Here is a 13,471-nt window from a genome sequence, read left to right as displayed (position 1 = left end):
AGACAGAGAATTTTCTCCCTTGTCCCTAGCTGCCTTGCCTGGGGGGCCTCAACTCCTCCAGATTCATAGGATTCTGCCCACCTGCCCCCGGGCCTGCTCCCCGGGCGAAGGCGTGGTGAGGGCCTGGGAAGAGGTAGGGGGCAGAGGAGAGGAAGCACAGCAGCTAAGGGGCATGCTTCGGCGACTTGGTCATTTTGCTCCCATCTCCCCTTCTCCTGGGCTCTGGGCAGCATCTACTCCCCAGGTTTGTGGGAGTTAAGTCTCCTTGTCAGCCAGGTTATGGGATGATGGTGAGGTGAGTTCAGGGGACAGATACGTAGCAGGCAGTGGACTGCCCAGGCTGAGACGATCAGTTCGCACACATCTCTAAAGGGGCTTGGGCTGGGGGCGGAATCTCCTGCCAAGGTTCACAGAATGCATGTTTCCAGGTCCACCTGCCCCCTGGAGAAAGGCATTCTATGGTCAGAGGCTGCAGTGAGGAGGCGGGGCTGCACCACCCAGACCCTGTATCAGCTCCCATTTCCTCATTGGCCGTTCCTGGGGTCCCTCTCTGGTACCCTGATAAAAAAGGTTAAGCTCATGTTTTGGCCTGATCCCGGGAGGCAGGAGAGGGGTGGTGAAGGGGCGGGGATGGGGCGGTGCGGTGGCGGCTACAGGAAACGCAGAAGCTGGGGGCAACCGGTGGCCAGGCAGGCCTGTGAGTTTCCACTCTGTGGCAAATTAAGCCTGCTCTGGGGTGCCCCCTGCTGCCACAGGGTGCCAATTGCCATCGCTCCAGGTGAGTTAAATACTGAGAGCCATCCTCAAATGGAAAGACAGAGAGACAAATACATAGACAGACACACACACAAACACACACACACACACACACACACACACACACACACACACTAGCCTCCTTCTCTTCCTCCAATAGGTAGATACGTTGATATACAAACTAACCTCCAACTCCAACAGTCACACAAGTAAACAGTCACACGTGGCTACTGCTATGCCTCCACTAGATGGATGGATAGATAGATAGATAGATAGATAGACAGACAGACAGACAGACAGACAGACAGATATACAGGCAAATAGAGAAACATAGTCGTCGGCTCCTCCTCCGTTAGGTAAAACGAGAGACAGACACGTAGACTAGCCTCTTCCATTCTCGAATGTATAGGCTTTCAGGCAGTTAGTCAGACAGACAGACAAAGTAGAGATATGCGGTATGGGGAAGGGGTTCGACGGCGGCGACCGGGGAATAGGGTGCCCTTGGTGAGCCAGAGGATATTTTTCCATGTCCCTAGCTGCCTTGCCTGGGGTTGGCATCCGCTCCCCCAAGTTCACCGGACTCAAACCTTTGAAGTCTCCCTGCTGCTGGGAGCGGGTGTGGTGAGCTCAGGGGAAGAGGTCGGCAGCAGAGGTGGAGGCGGCACAGCAGCAAACGGGGATGCCTCGGCGGCTTGGTCATTTTCCTCCCAGCTCCACCTCTTCTGCCCTCGGGGCGGCCTCTGCTAACCCAGGTTTCCGGGATTTAGTTCTTGTCAGCCAGGTCCTGGGATGCTGGTGAGGTGACTTCAGAGGACAGGGACGTGGTGGGGAGCGGACTGCCTCTGATCAGCCGATCAGTTGGCTCCCATCTCCACAACGGCCTGGCCTGGGGGCGGCCTCTCCTGCCCCAGGTTCACCGTATGCATGTTTCCATGTCAGCGTCCGCCCTGGAGGCAGGCGCGGTGCGATCAGGGGCTGCAGTGAGTAGTCGGGGCTGCCCCACCGAGCCCCTGTTATTGCTCAGATCTCCCCCTTGGCCGGTTCTAGGGTTGATCTCTGCTACCGTAGGTACACGAGGTGCACATCTTGGCGTTTCCCGGCTCCCGGAAGGCGGGCAGGGGTGGCCTGTGGGCGTGGCGGGGGCGGGGCCGGGGCGGGGCCGTGGCGGAAACAGAGAGGGCAGAAGCAGGAGGCATGGGCTGCCCAGGCAAGCCTGTGGGTTTCTATCCGGTGTCCCCCTCAGCCTGTAGTTGGGGCGCCCCCTGCTGCTTCAGGGTGGCAATTGCCATCCCCCCAAGTGGCACGAATACTGGGATTCTTCCTCCTTTAGACACACAGAGAGACAAATAAATAGGCACACAGACACACTAGCCTCTTCCTCCATTCAGAAACAGCCATATATCCTAACCTAAAGCTCTTCATCCATTAAATTGTTAGACAGATACATACATACTCAGACACAAACACACACGCACCCCCCCCCCACACACACACACTCTAGCCTCCTCCTGGTCATAAATTACGCAGGTTCATAGACACACTAATCTCCTCCTCCATTAGATAATACTTAGACAAACTTAATAGACTTTTTATCTTCCTCCATTAGATACATAGTCAGTGAGATTGATGGATACACACACAAGCCTCTACCTACACCTGCTAGTGAGACACACAGATAGCCAGACACACGGGCCTCCTCCTTCTTCTCGATTAGATATAATTTCATACTTGGATATCTTATACATAAACAGACACACAGACAGACATACTAGCCTTCTCCTCCTCCATTAGACGCATATAAAGACTCATAGACTGACACAGTAGCCTCCTCCCCCTTTACTTACAGATACATAGTACACAGACCCGCACGCAAACACGCACACGCACACACATTGCCCTCCTCCGCTTGCTCAAATAGGTAGATAGGTAGACAGATACATTAACCTCCTCCTTCAACAGACAAAAAAATAAATGACACACTAGCCTACTCCTATGCCTCACCTAGATAAATAGATAGATAGATTGATAGATAGATAGATAGATAGATAGATAGATAGATAGATAGATAGAGAGAGATAGAGAGATACATAGAGAGATACATAGAGAGATACATAGATATATATGCAGGCAAGGAGATAGACATTCTAGTCTCCTCCTCCTCCGTTAGATAAACAGAGAGATAAACACATAGGCTAGCCTCTCCCATCCTCCAATAGATAGACAGTCAGGCTGGAAGTCAGACACACAGACTCACTAGAGGCGGGGTGCGGTCTGGGTTGGGGTCGGCGGCGGTGACAGGGAATTAGGATGCCCCTGGCAAGACAGAGAATTTTCTCCCTTGTCCCTAGCTGCCTTGCCTGGGGGGCCTCAACTCCTCCAGATTCATAGGATTCTGCCCACCTGCCCCCGGGCCTGCTCCCCGGGCGAAGGCGTGGTGAGGGCCTGGGAAGAGGTAGGGGGCAGAGGAGAGGAAGCACAGCAGCTAAGGGGCATGCTTCGGCGACTTGGTCATTTTGCTCCCATCTCCCCTTCTCCTGGGCTCTGGGCAGCATCTACTCCCCAGGTTTGTGGGAGTTAAGTCTCCTTGTCAGCCAGGTTATGGGATGATGGTGAGGTGAGTTCAGGGGACAGATACGTAGCAGGCAGTGGACTGCCCAGGCTGAGACGATCAGTTCGCACACATCTCTAAAGGGGCTTGGGCTGGGGGCGGAATCTCCTGCCAAGGTTCACAGAATGCATGTTTCCAGGTCCACCTGCCCCCTGGAGAAAGGCATTCTATGGTCAGAGGCTGCAGTGAGGAGGCGGGGCTGCACCACCCAGACCCTGTATCAGCTCCCATTTCCTCATTGGCCGTTCCTGGGGTCCCTCTCTGGTACCCTGATAAAAAAGGTTAAGCTCATGTTTTGGCCTGATCCCGGGAGGCAGGAGAGGGGTGGTGAAGGGGCGGGGATGGGGCGGTGCGGTGGCGGCTACAGGAAACGCAGAAGCTGGGGGCAACCGGTGGCCAGGCAGGCCTGTGAGTTTCCACTCTGTGGCAAATTAAGCCTGCTCTGGGGTGCCCCCTGCTGCCACAGGGTGCCAATTGCCATCGCTCCAGGTGAGTTAAATACTGAGAGCCATCCTCAAATGGAAAGACAGAGAGACAAATACATAGACAGACACACACACAAACACACACACACACACACACACACACACACACACACACACTAGCCTCCTTCTCTTCCTCCAATAGGTAGATACGTTGATATACAAACTAACCTCCAACTCCAACAGTCACACAAGTAAACAGTCACACGTGGCTACTGCTATGCCTCCACTAGATGGATGGATAGATAGATAGATAGATAGATAGACAGACAGACAGACAGACAGACAGACAGATATACAGGCAAATAGAGAAACATAGTCGTCGGCTCCTCCTCCGTTAGGTAAAACGAGAGACAGACACGTAGACTAGCCTCTTCCATTCTCGAATGTATAGGCTTTCAGGCAGTTAGTCAGACAGACAGACAAAGTAGAGATATGCGGTATGGGGAAGGGGTTCGACGGCGGCGACCGGGGAATAGGGTGCCCTTGGTGAGCCAGAGGATATTTTTCCATGTCCCTAGCTGCCTTGCCTGGGGTTGGCATCCGCTCCCCCAAGTTCACCGGACTCAAACCTTTGAAGTCTCCCTGCTGCTGGGAGCGGGTGTGGTGAGCTCAGGGGAAGAGGTCGGCAGCAGAGGTGGAGGCGGCACAGCAGCAAACGGGGATGCCTCGGCGGCTTGGTCATTTTCCTCCCAGCTCCACCTCTTCTGCCCTCGGGGCGGCCTCTGCTAACCCAGGTTTCCGGGATTTAGTTCTTGTCAGCCAGGTCCTGGGATGCTGGTGAGGTGACTTCAGAGGACAGGGACGTGGTGGGGAGCGGACTGCCTCTGATCAGCCGATCAGTTGGCTCCCATCTCCACAACGGCCTGGCCTGGGGGCGGCCTCTCCTGCCCCAGGTTCACCGTATGCATGTTTCCATGTCAGCGTCCGCCCTGGAGGCAGGCGCGGTGCGATCAGGGGCTGCAGTGAGTAGTCGGGGCTGCCCCACCGAGCCCCTGTTATTGCTCAGATCTCCCCCTTGGCCGGTTCTAGGGTTGATCTCTGCTACCGTAGGTACACGAGGTGCACATCTTGGCGTTTCCCGGCTCCCGGAAGGCGGGCAGGGGTGGCCTGTGGGCGTGGCGGGGGCGGGGCCGGGGCGGGGCCGTGGCGGAAACAGAGAGGGCAGAAGCAGGAGGCATGGGCTGCCCAGGCAAGCCTGTGGGTTTCTATCCGGTGTCCCCCTCAGCCTGTAGTTGGGGCGCCCCCTGCTGCTTCAGGGTGGCAATTGCCATCCCCCCAAGTGGCACGAATACTGGGATTCTTCCTCCTTTAGACACACAGAGAGACAAATAAATAGGCACACAGACACACTAGCCTCTTCCTCCATTCAGAAACAGCCATATATCCTAACCTAAAGCTCTTCATCCATTAAATTGTTAGACAGATACATACATACTCAGACACAAACACACACGCACCCCCCCCCCACACACACACACTCTAGCCTCCTCCTGGTCATAAATTACGCAGGTTCATAGACACACTAATCTCCTCCTCCATTAGATAATACTTAGACAAACTTAATAGACTTTTTATCTTCCTCCATTAGATACATAGTCAGTGAGATTGATGGATACACACACAAGCCTCTACCTACACCTGCTAGTGAGACACACAGATAGCCAGACACACGGGCCTCCTCCTTCTTCTCGATTAGATATAATTTCATACTTGGATATCTTATACATAAACAGACACACAGACAGACATACTAGCCTTCTCCTCCTCCATTAGACGCATATAAAGACTCATAGACTGACACAGTAGCCTCCTCCCCCTTTACTTACAGATACATAGTACACAGACCCGCACGCAAACACGCACACGCACACACATTGCCCTCCTCCGCTTGCTCAAATAGGTAGATAGGTAGACAGATACATTAACCTCCTCCTTCAACAGACAAAAAAATAAATGACACACTAGCCTACTCCTATGCCTCACCTAGATAAATAGATAGATAGATTGATAGATAGATAGATAGATAGATAGATAGATAGATAGATAGATAGATAGAGAGAGATAGAGAGATACATAGAGAGATACATAGAGAGATACATAGATATATATGCAGGCAAGGAGATAGACATTCTAGTCTCCTCCTCCTCCGTTAGATAAACAGAGAGATAAACACATAGGCTAGCCTCTCCCATCCTCCAATAGATAGACAGTCAGGCTGGAAGTCAGACACACAGACTCACTAGAGGCGGGGTGCGGTCTGGGTTGGGGTCGGCGGCGGTGACAGGGAATTAGGATGCCCCTGGCAAGACAGAGAATTTTCTCCCTTGTCCCTAGCTGCCTTGCCTGGGGGGCCTCAACTCCTCCAGATTCATAGGATTCTGCCCACCTGCCCCCGGGCCTGCTCCCCGGGCGAAGGCGTGGTGAGGGCCTGGGAAGAGGTAGGGGGCAGAGGAGAGGAAGCACAGCAGCTAAGGGGCATGCTTCGGCGACTTGGTCATTTTGCTCCCATCTCCCCTTCTCCTGGGCTCTGGGCAGCATCTACTCCCCAGGTTTGTGGGAGTTAAGTCTCCTTGTCAGCCAGGTTATGGGATGATGGTGAGGTGAGTTCAGGGGACAGATACGTAGCAGGCAGTGGACTGCCCAGGCTGAGACGATCAGTTCGCACACATCTCTAAAGGGGCTTGGGCTGGGGGCGGAATCTCCTGCCAAGGTTCACAGAATGCATGTTTCCAGGTCCACCTGCCCCCTGGAGAAAGGCATTCTATGGTCAGAGGCTGCAGTGAGGAGGCGGGGCTGCACCACCCAGACCCTGTATCAGCTCCCATTTCCTCATTGGCCGTTCCTGGGGTCCCTCTCTGGTACCCTGATAAAAAAGGTTAAGCTCATGTTTTGGCCTGATCCCGGGAGGCAGGAGAGGGGTGGTGAAGGGGCGGGGATGGGGCGGTGCGGTGGCGGCTACAGGAAACGCAGAAGCTGGGGGCAACCAGTGGCCAGGCAGGCCTGTGAGTTTCCACTCTGTGGCAAATTAAGCCTGCGCTGGGGTGCCCCCTGCTGCCACAGGGTGCCAATTGCCATCGCTCCAGGTGAGTCAAATACTGAGAGCCATCCTCAAATGGAAAGACAGAGAGACAAATACATAGACAGACACACACACAAACACACACACACACACACACACACACACACACACACACTAGCCTCCTTCTCTTCCTCCAATAGGTAGATACGTTGATATACAAACTAACCTCCAACTCCAACAGTCACACAAGTAAACAGTCACACGTGGCTACTGCTATGCCTCCACTAGATGGATGGATGGATAGATAGATAGATAGATAGATAGATAGATAGATAGATAGATAGACAGACAGACAGACAGACAGACAGACAGATATACAGGCAAATAGAGAAACATAGTCGTCGGATCCTCCTCCGTTAGGTAAAACGAGAGACAGACACGTAGTCTAGCCTCTTCCATTCTCGAATATATAGGCTTTCAGGCAGTTAGTCAGACAGACAGACAAAGTAGAGATATGCGGTATGGGGAAGGGGTTCGACGGCGGCGACCGGGGAATAGGGTGCCCTTGGCGAGCCAGAGGATATTTTTGCATGTCCCTAGCTGCCTTGCCTGGGGTTGGCATCCGCTCCCCCAAGTTCACCGGACTCAAACCTTTGAAGTCTCCCTGCTGCTGGGAGCGGGCGTGGTGAGCTCAGGGGAAGAGGTCGGCAGCAGAGGCGGAGGCGGCACAGCAGCAAATGGGGATGCCTCGGCGGCTTGGTCATTTTCCTCCCAACTCCACCTCTTCTGCCCTCGGGGCGGCCTCTGCTAAGCCAGGTTTCCGGGATTTAGTTCTCCTTGCCAGCCAGGTCCTGGGATGCTGGTGAGGTGACTTCAGAGGACAGGGACGTGGTGGGGAGCGGACTGCCTCTGATCAGCCGATCAGTTGGCTCCCATCTCCACAACGGCCTGGCCTGGGGGCGGCCTCTCCTGCCCCAGGTTCACCGTATGCATGTTTCCATGTCAGCGTCCGCCCTGGAGGCAGGCGCGGTGCGATCAGGGGCTGCAGCGAGTAGTCGGGGCTGCCCCACCGAGCCCCTGTTATTGCTCAGATCTCCCCCTTGGCCGTTTCTAGGGTTGATCTCTGCTACCCTAGGTACACGAGGTGCACATCTTTGCGTTTCCCGGCTCCCGGGAGGCGGGCAGGGGTGGCCTGTGGGCGTGGCGGGGGCGGGGCTGGGGCGGGGCCGTGGCGGAAACAGAGAGGGCAGAAGCAGGAGGCATGGGCTGCCCAGGCAAGCCTGTGGGTTTCTATCCGGTGTCCCCCTCAGCCTGTAGTTGGGGCGCCCCCTGCTGCTTCAGGGTGGCAATTGCCATCCCCCCCAAGTGGCACCAATACTGGGATTCTTCCTCCATTAGACACACAGAGAGACAAAGAAATAGACAGACAGACACACTAGCCTCTTCCTCCACTTAGAAACAGCCACATATCCTAACCTCCTCTTCCTCATGCATTCTATAGGCAGACACATACATACATAGGCAGACACCCACAGACACACACATACACACACTGGCGTCCTACTTCTCCTCAATTAATCAGGGAGTGTGACACACTAATCTCCTCCTCCATTAGATAATAGATAGAGAAACGTAATAGACTCTTCCTCCTCCTCCTTCAGAAAGATAGTCACTGAGATTGACCGATACACACACTAGCCTCTATGTTCTCCTGTAGAGAGACAGACTGATTGCCAGACACTTTGGAATCCTTCTTCTTCTCCATTAGATAATAATACAGACACAATCATAGACTCACAGACCGACATACACACTAGTCTTCCCTGCCTCTGAGCGACAGAGAGATAGACACTGTAGCCTCCTTCTTCTCGACTAGATAAACGTACATATATAGATATGTGATACATAGACAGAGAGACAGACATACTAGCTTACTCCTCCTCCGTTAGATGCACACATAGACTGATAGACACATACAGTAGAATCCCCCCACTCTACTTTCAGGTACATTGATACACAGACCCGCGCTCACACACACACACACACAGACACACACACACACACATACACGGTAGCATCCTCCTGTTCTTCAAATTGGTATTTATGTAGATAGACACACTAACCTAATCCTCCAATACACAGACAAATAAAACGGCACACTAGCCTACAGGTTTGCCTCCTTTAGATAGATAGATAGTTAGGTAGATTAATAGATATATAGATAGATAGTTAGATAGGCAGGCAGAGAGACATACTAGTCTCCTCCTCCTCCGTTAGATAAACAGACGGGCACACACAAAGGCTTGCCTCTCCCATCCTCCAATAGGCAGGCAGTCAAGCAGGCAGTCAGACAGACTGACACACTAGAGGTGGGGTGCGGTCTGTGGACCGGGTTAAGAAGCGTTCTCCTGGGAGAGTTGTGCCACTGGCGAGTAATAGGATTCTATCCCATGTCCCTAACTGCCTTGCCTGAGGGCGGCCTCCGCTCCCCCAAATTCGTTGGGCTCAAGCCTTTGAACTTAGCCTGCTCCTGGGAGCACGCATGGTAAGGCTAGGGGAAGAGGTCATGGGCAGATATGGAGGCGGCACAGCAGCTAAGGGGGATGCATCGGCGACTCGGTCATTTTCCTACCATCTCCCCCTCTCCTGGCCTCAGGGTGGCCTCTGCTACACCAGGTGTGCGGGATTTAATTCTCCCTGTCTGCCAGGTCCTGGGAGGCAGCTGAGGTGATCTCTGGGTACAGGGACGTCGAGGGGAGCGGACTACATCTGGTGAGTCGATCAGTTTGCTCCCATCTCCACAAGGGCCTGTCCTGGGGGCGGGCTCTCCTGCCCCGGGTTCACAGTATCCATGTTTCCATGTGAGCCTGCGCCCCGCAGGCAATCCCGGTGTGATTAGGGGCTGCAGTGAGGAGGCGGAACTGCCCCACCGAGCCCCTGTATTTGCTCCGATCTCCGCCTTGCCGGTCCTAGGGTTGGTTTCTGCTAGCCTAGGTACTCGAGGTGCACATCTCTGTGTTTCCCGGCTCCCGTGAGGCGGGTGTGTGGTGGGGCGCGCGGCGGGTGCCAGGCTGGGGCTTGGCGCGGGTGGCTCTAGAGAGGGCGGAAGCGGGAGGCACGGGCGGCCCAGGCAAGCCTGTGGATTTCCATGCAGTGTCCCCCTCAGCCTGCAATGGGGCCGCCCTCTGCTGCTACAGGGTGGCACTTGCCATCCCTCCAGGTGAGTCAAATACTGAGAGCCAACCTCCATTAGAAAGACAGAGAGACAAATACATAGACAGACAGACAGACAGACTCACACACACACACACACACACACACACACACACACTAGCCTCCTTCTCTTCCTCCAATAGGTAGATACGTTGATATACAAACTAACCTCCTCCTCCAACAGTCACACAAGTAAAAAGTCACACGTGACAACTGCTATGCCTCCACTAGATGGATAGATAGATAGATAGATAGATAGATAGATAGATAGATAGATAGAGAGAGAGATAGAGAGAGAGAGAGATAGAGAGAGAGATAGAGAGATACATAGAGAGATACATAGAGAGATACATAGATATATATGCAGGCAAGGAGATAGACATGCTTGTCTCCTCCTCCTCTGTTAGATAAACAGAGAGATAAACACATAGGCTAGCCTCTCCCATCCTCCAATAGATAGACAGTCAGGCTGGAAGTCAGACACACAGACTCACTAGAGGCGGGGTGCGGTCTGGGTTGGGGTCGGCGGCGGTGACAGGGAATTAGGATGCCCCTGGCAAGACAGAGAATTTTCTCCCTTGTCCCTAGCTGCCTTGCCTGGGGGGCCTCAACTCCTCCAGATTCATAGGATTCTGCCCACCTGCCCCCGGGCCTGCTCCCCGGGCGAAGGCGTGGTGAGGGCCTGGGAAGAGGTAGGGGGCAGAGGAGAGGAAGCACAGCAGCTAAGGGGCATGCTTCGGCGACTTGGTCATTTTGCTCCCATCTCCCCTTCTCCTGGGCTCTGGGCAGCATCTACTCCCCAGGTTTGTGGGAGTTAAGTCTCCTTGTCAGCCAGGTTATGGGATGATGGTGAGGTGAGTTCAGGGGACAGATACGTAGCAGGCAGTGGACTGCCCAGGCTGAGACGATCAGTTCGCACACATCTCTAAAGGGGCTTGGGCTGGGGGCGGAATCTCCTGCCAAGGTTCACAGAATGCATGTTTCCAGGTCCACCTGCCCCCTGGAGAAAGGCATTCTATGGTCAGAGGCTGCAGTGAGGAGGCGGGGCTGCACCACCCAGACCCTGTATCAGCTCCCATTTCCTCATTGGCCGTTCCTGGGGTCCCTCTCTGGTACCCTGATAAAAAAGGTTAAGCTCATGTTTTGGCCTGATCCCGGGAGGCAGGAGAGGGGTGGTGAAGGGGCGGGGATGGGGCGGTGCGGTGGCGGCTACAGGAAACGCAGAAGCTGGGGGCAACCGGTGGCCAGGCAGGCCTGTGAGTTTCCACTCTGTGGCAAATTAAGCCTGCTCTGGGGTGCCCCCTGCTGCCACAGGGTGCCAATTGCCATCGCTCCAGGTGAGTTAAATACTGAGAGCCATCCTCAAATGGAAAGACAGAGAGACAAATACATAGACAGACACACACACAAACACACACACACACACACACACACACACACACACACACACTAGCCTCCTTCTCTTCCTCCAATAGGTAGATACGTTGATATACAAACTAACCTCCAACTCCAACAGTCACACAAGTAAACAGTCACACGTGGCTACTGCTATGCCTCCACTAGATGGATGGATAGATAGATAGATAGATAGATAGACAGACAGACAGACAGACAGACAGACAGATATACAGGCAAATAGAGAAACATAGTCGTCGGCTCCTCCTCCGTTAGGTAAAACGAGAGACAGACACGTAGACTAGCCTCTTCCATTCTCGAATGTATAGGCTTTCAGGCAGTTAGTCAGACAGACAGACAAAGTAGAGATATGCGGTATGGGGAAGGGGTTCGACGGCGGCGACCGGGGAATAGGGTGCCCTTGGTGAGCCAGAGGATATTTTTCCATGTCCCTAGCTGCCTTGCCTGGGGTTGGCATCCGCTCCCCCAAGTTCACCGGACTCAAACCTTTGAAGTCTCCCTGCTGCTGGGAGCGGGTGTGGTGAGCTCAGGGGAAGAGGTCGGCAGCAGAGGTGGAGGCGGCACAGCAGCAAACGGGGATGCCTCGGCGGCTTGGTCATTTTCCTCCCAGCTCCACCTCTTCTGCCCTCGGGGCGGCCTCTGCTAACCCAGGTTTCCGGGATTTAGTTCTTGTCAGCCAGGTCCTGGGATGCTGGTGAGGTGACTTCAGAGGACAGGGACGTGGTGGGGAGCGGACTGCCTCTGATCAGCCGATCAGTTGGCTCCCATCTCCACAACGGCCTGGCCTGGGGGCGGCCTCTCCTGCCCCAGGTTCACCGTATGCATGTTTCCATGTCAGCGTCCGCCCTGGAGGCAGGCGCGGTGCGATCAGGGGCTGCAGTGAGTAGTCGGGGCTGCCCCACCGAGCCCCTGTTATTGCTCAGATCTCCCCCTTGGCCGGTTCTAGGGTTGATCTCTGCTACCGTAGGTACACGAGGTGCACATCTTGGCGTTTCCCGGCTCCCGGAAGGCGGGCAGGGGTGGCCTGTGGGCGTGGCGGGGGCGGGGCCGGGGCGGGGCCGTGGCGGAAACAGAGAGGGCAGAAGCAGGAGGCATGGGCTGCCCAGGCAAGCCTGTGGGTTTCTATCCAGTGTCCCCCTCAGCCTGTAGTTGGGGCGCCCCCTGCTGCTTCAGGGTGGCAATTGCCATCCCCCCAAGTGGCACGAATACTGGGATTCTTCCTCCTTTAGACACACAGAGAGACAAATAAATAGGCACACAGACACACTAGCCTCTTCCTCCATTCAGAAACAGCCATATATCCTAACCTAAAGCTCTTCATCCATTAAATTGTTAGACAGATACATACATACTCAGACACAAACACACACGCACCCCCCCCCCACACACACACACTCTAGCCTCCTCCTGGTCATAAATTACGCAGGTTCATAGACACACTAATCTCCTCCTCCATTAGATAATACTTAGACAAACTTAATAGACTTTTTATCTTCCTCCATTAGATACATAGTCAGTGAGATTGATGGATACACACACAAGCCTCTACCTACACCTGCTAGTGAGACACACAGATAGCCAGACACACGGGCCTCCTCCTTCTTCTCGATTAGATATAATTTCATACTTGGATATCTTATACATAAACAGACACACAGACAGACATACTAGCCTTCTCCTCCTCCATTAGACGCATATAAAGACTCATAGACTGACACAGTAGCCTCCTCCCCCTTTACTTACAGATACATAGTACACAGACCCGCACGCAAACACGCACACGCACACACATTGCCCTCCTCCGCTTGCTCAAATAGGTAGATAGGTAGACAGATACATTAACCTCCTCCTTCAACAGACAAAAAAATAAATGACACACTAGCCTACTCCTATGCCTCACCTAGATAAATAGATAGATAGATTGATAGATAGATAGATAGATAGATAGATAGATAGATAGATAGATAGAGAGAG

The sequence above is a fragment of the Vicugna pacos genome, chromosome 33 (assembly GCF_048564905.1).
Source record: "Vicugna pacos chromosome 33, VicPac4, whole genome shotgun sequence".
Classification (NCBI taxonomy): domain Eukaryota; kingdom Metazoa; phylum Chordata; class Mammalia; order Artiodactyla; family Camelidae; genus Vicugna; species Vicugna pacos.
This window is presented reverse-complemented; position numbering follows the sequence as displayed.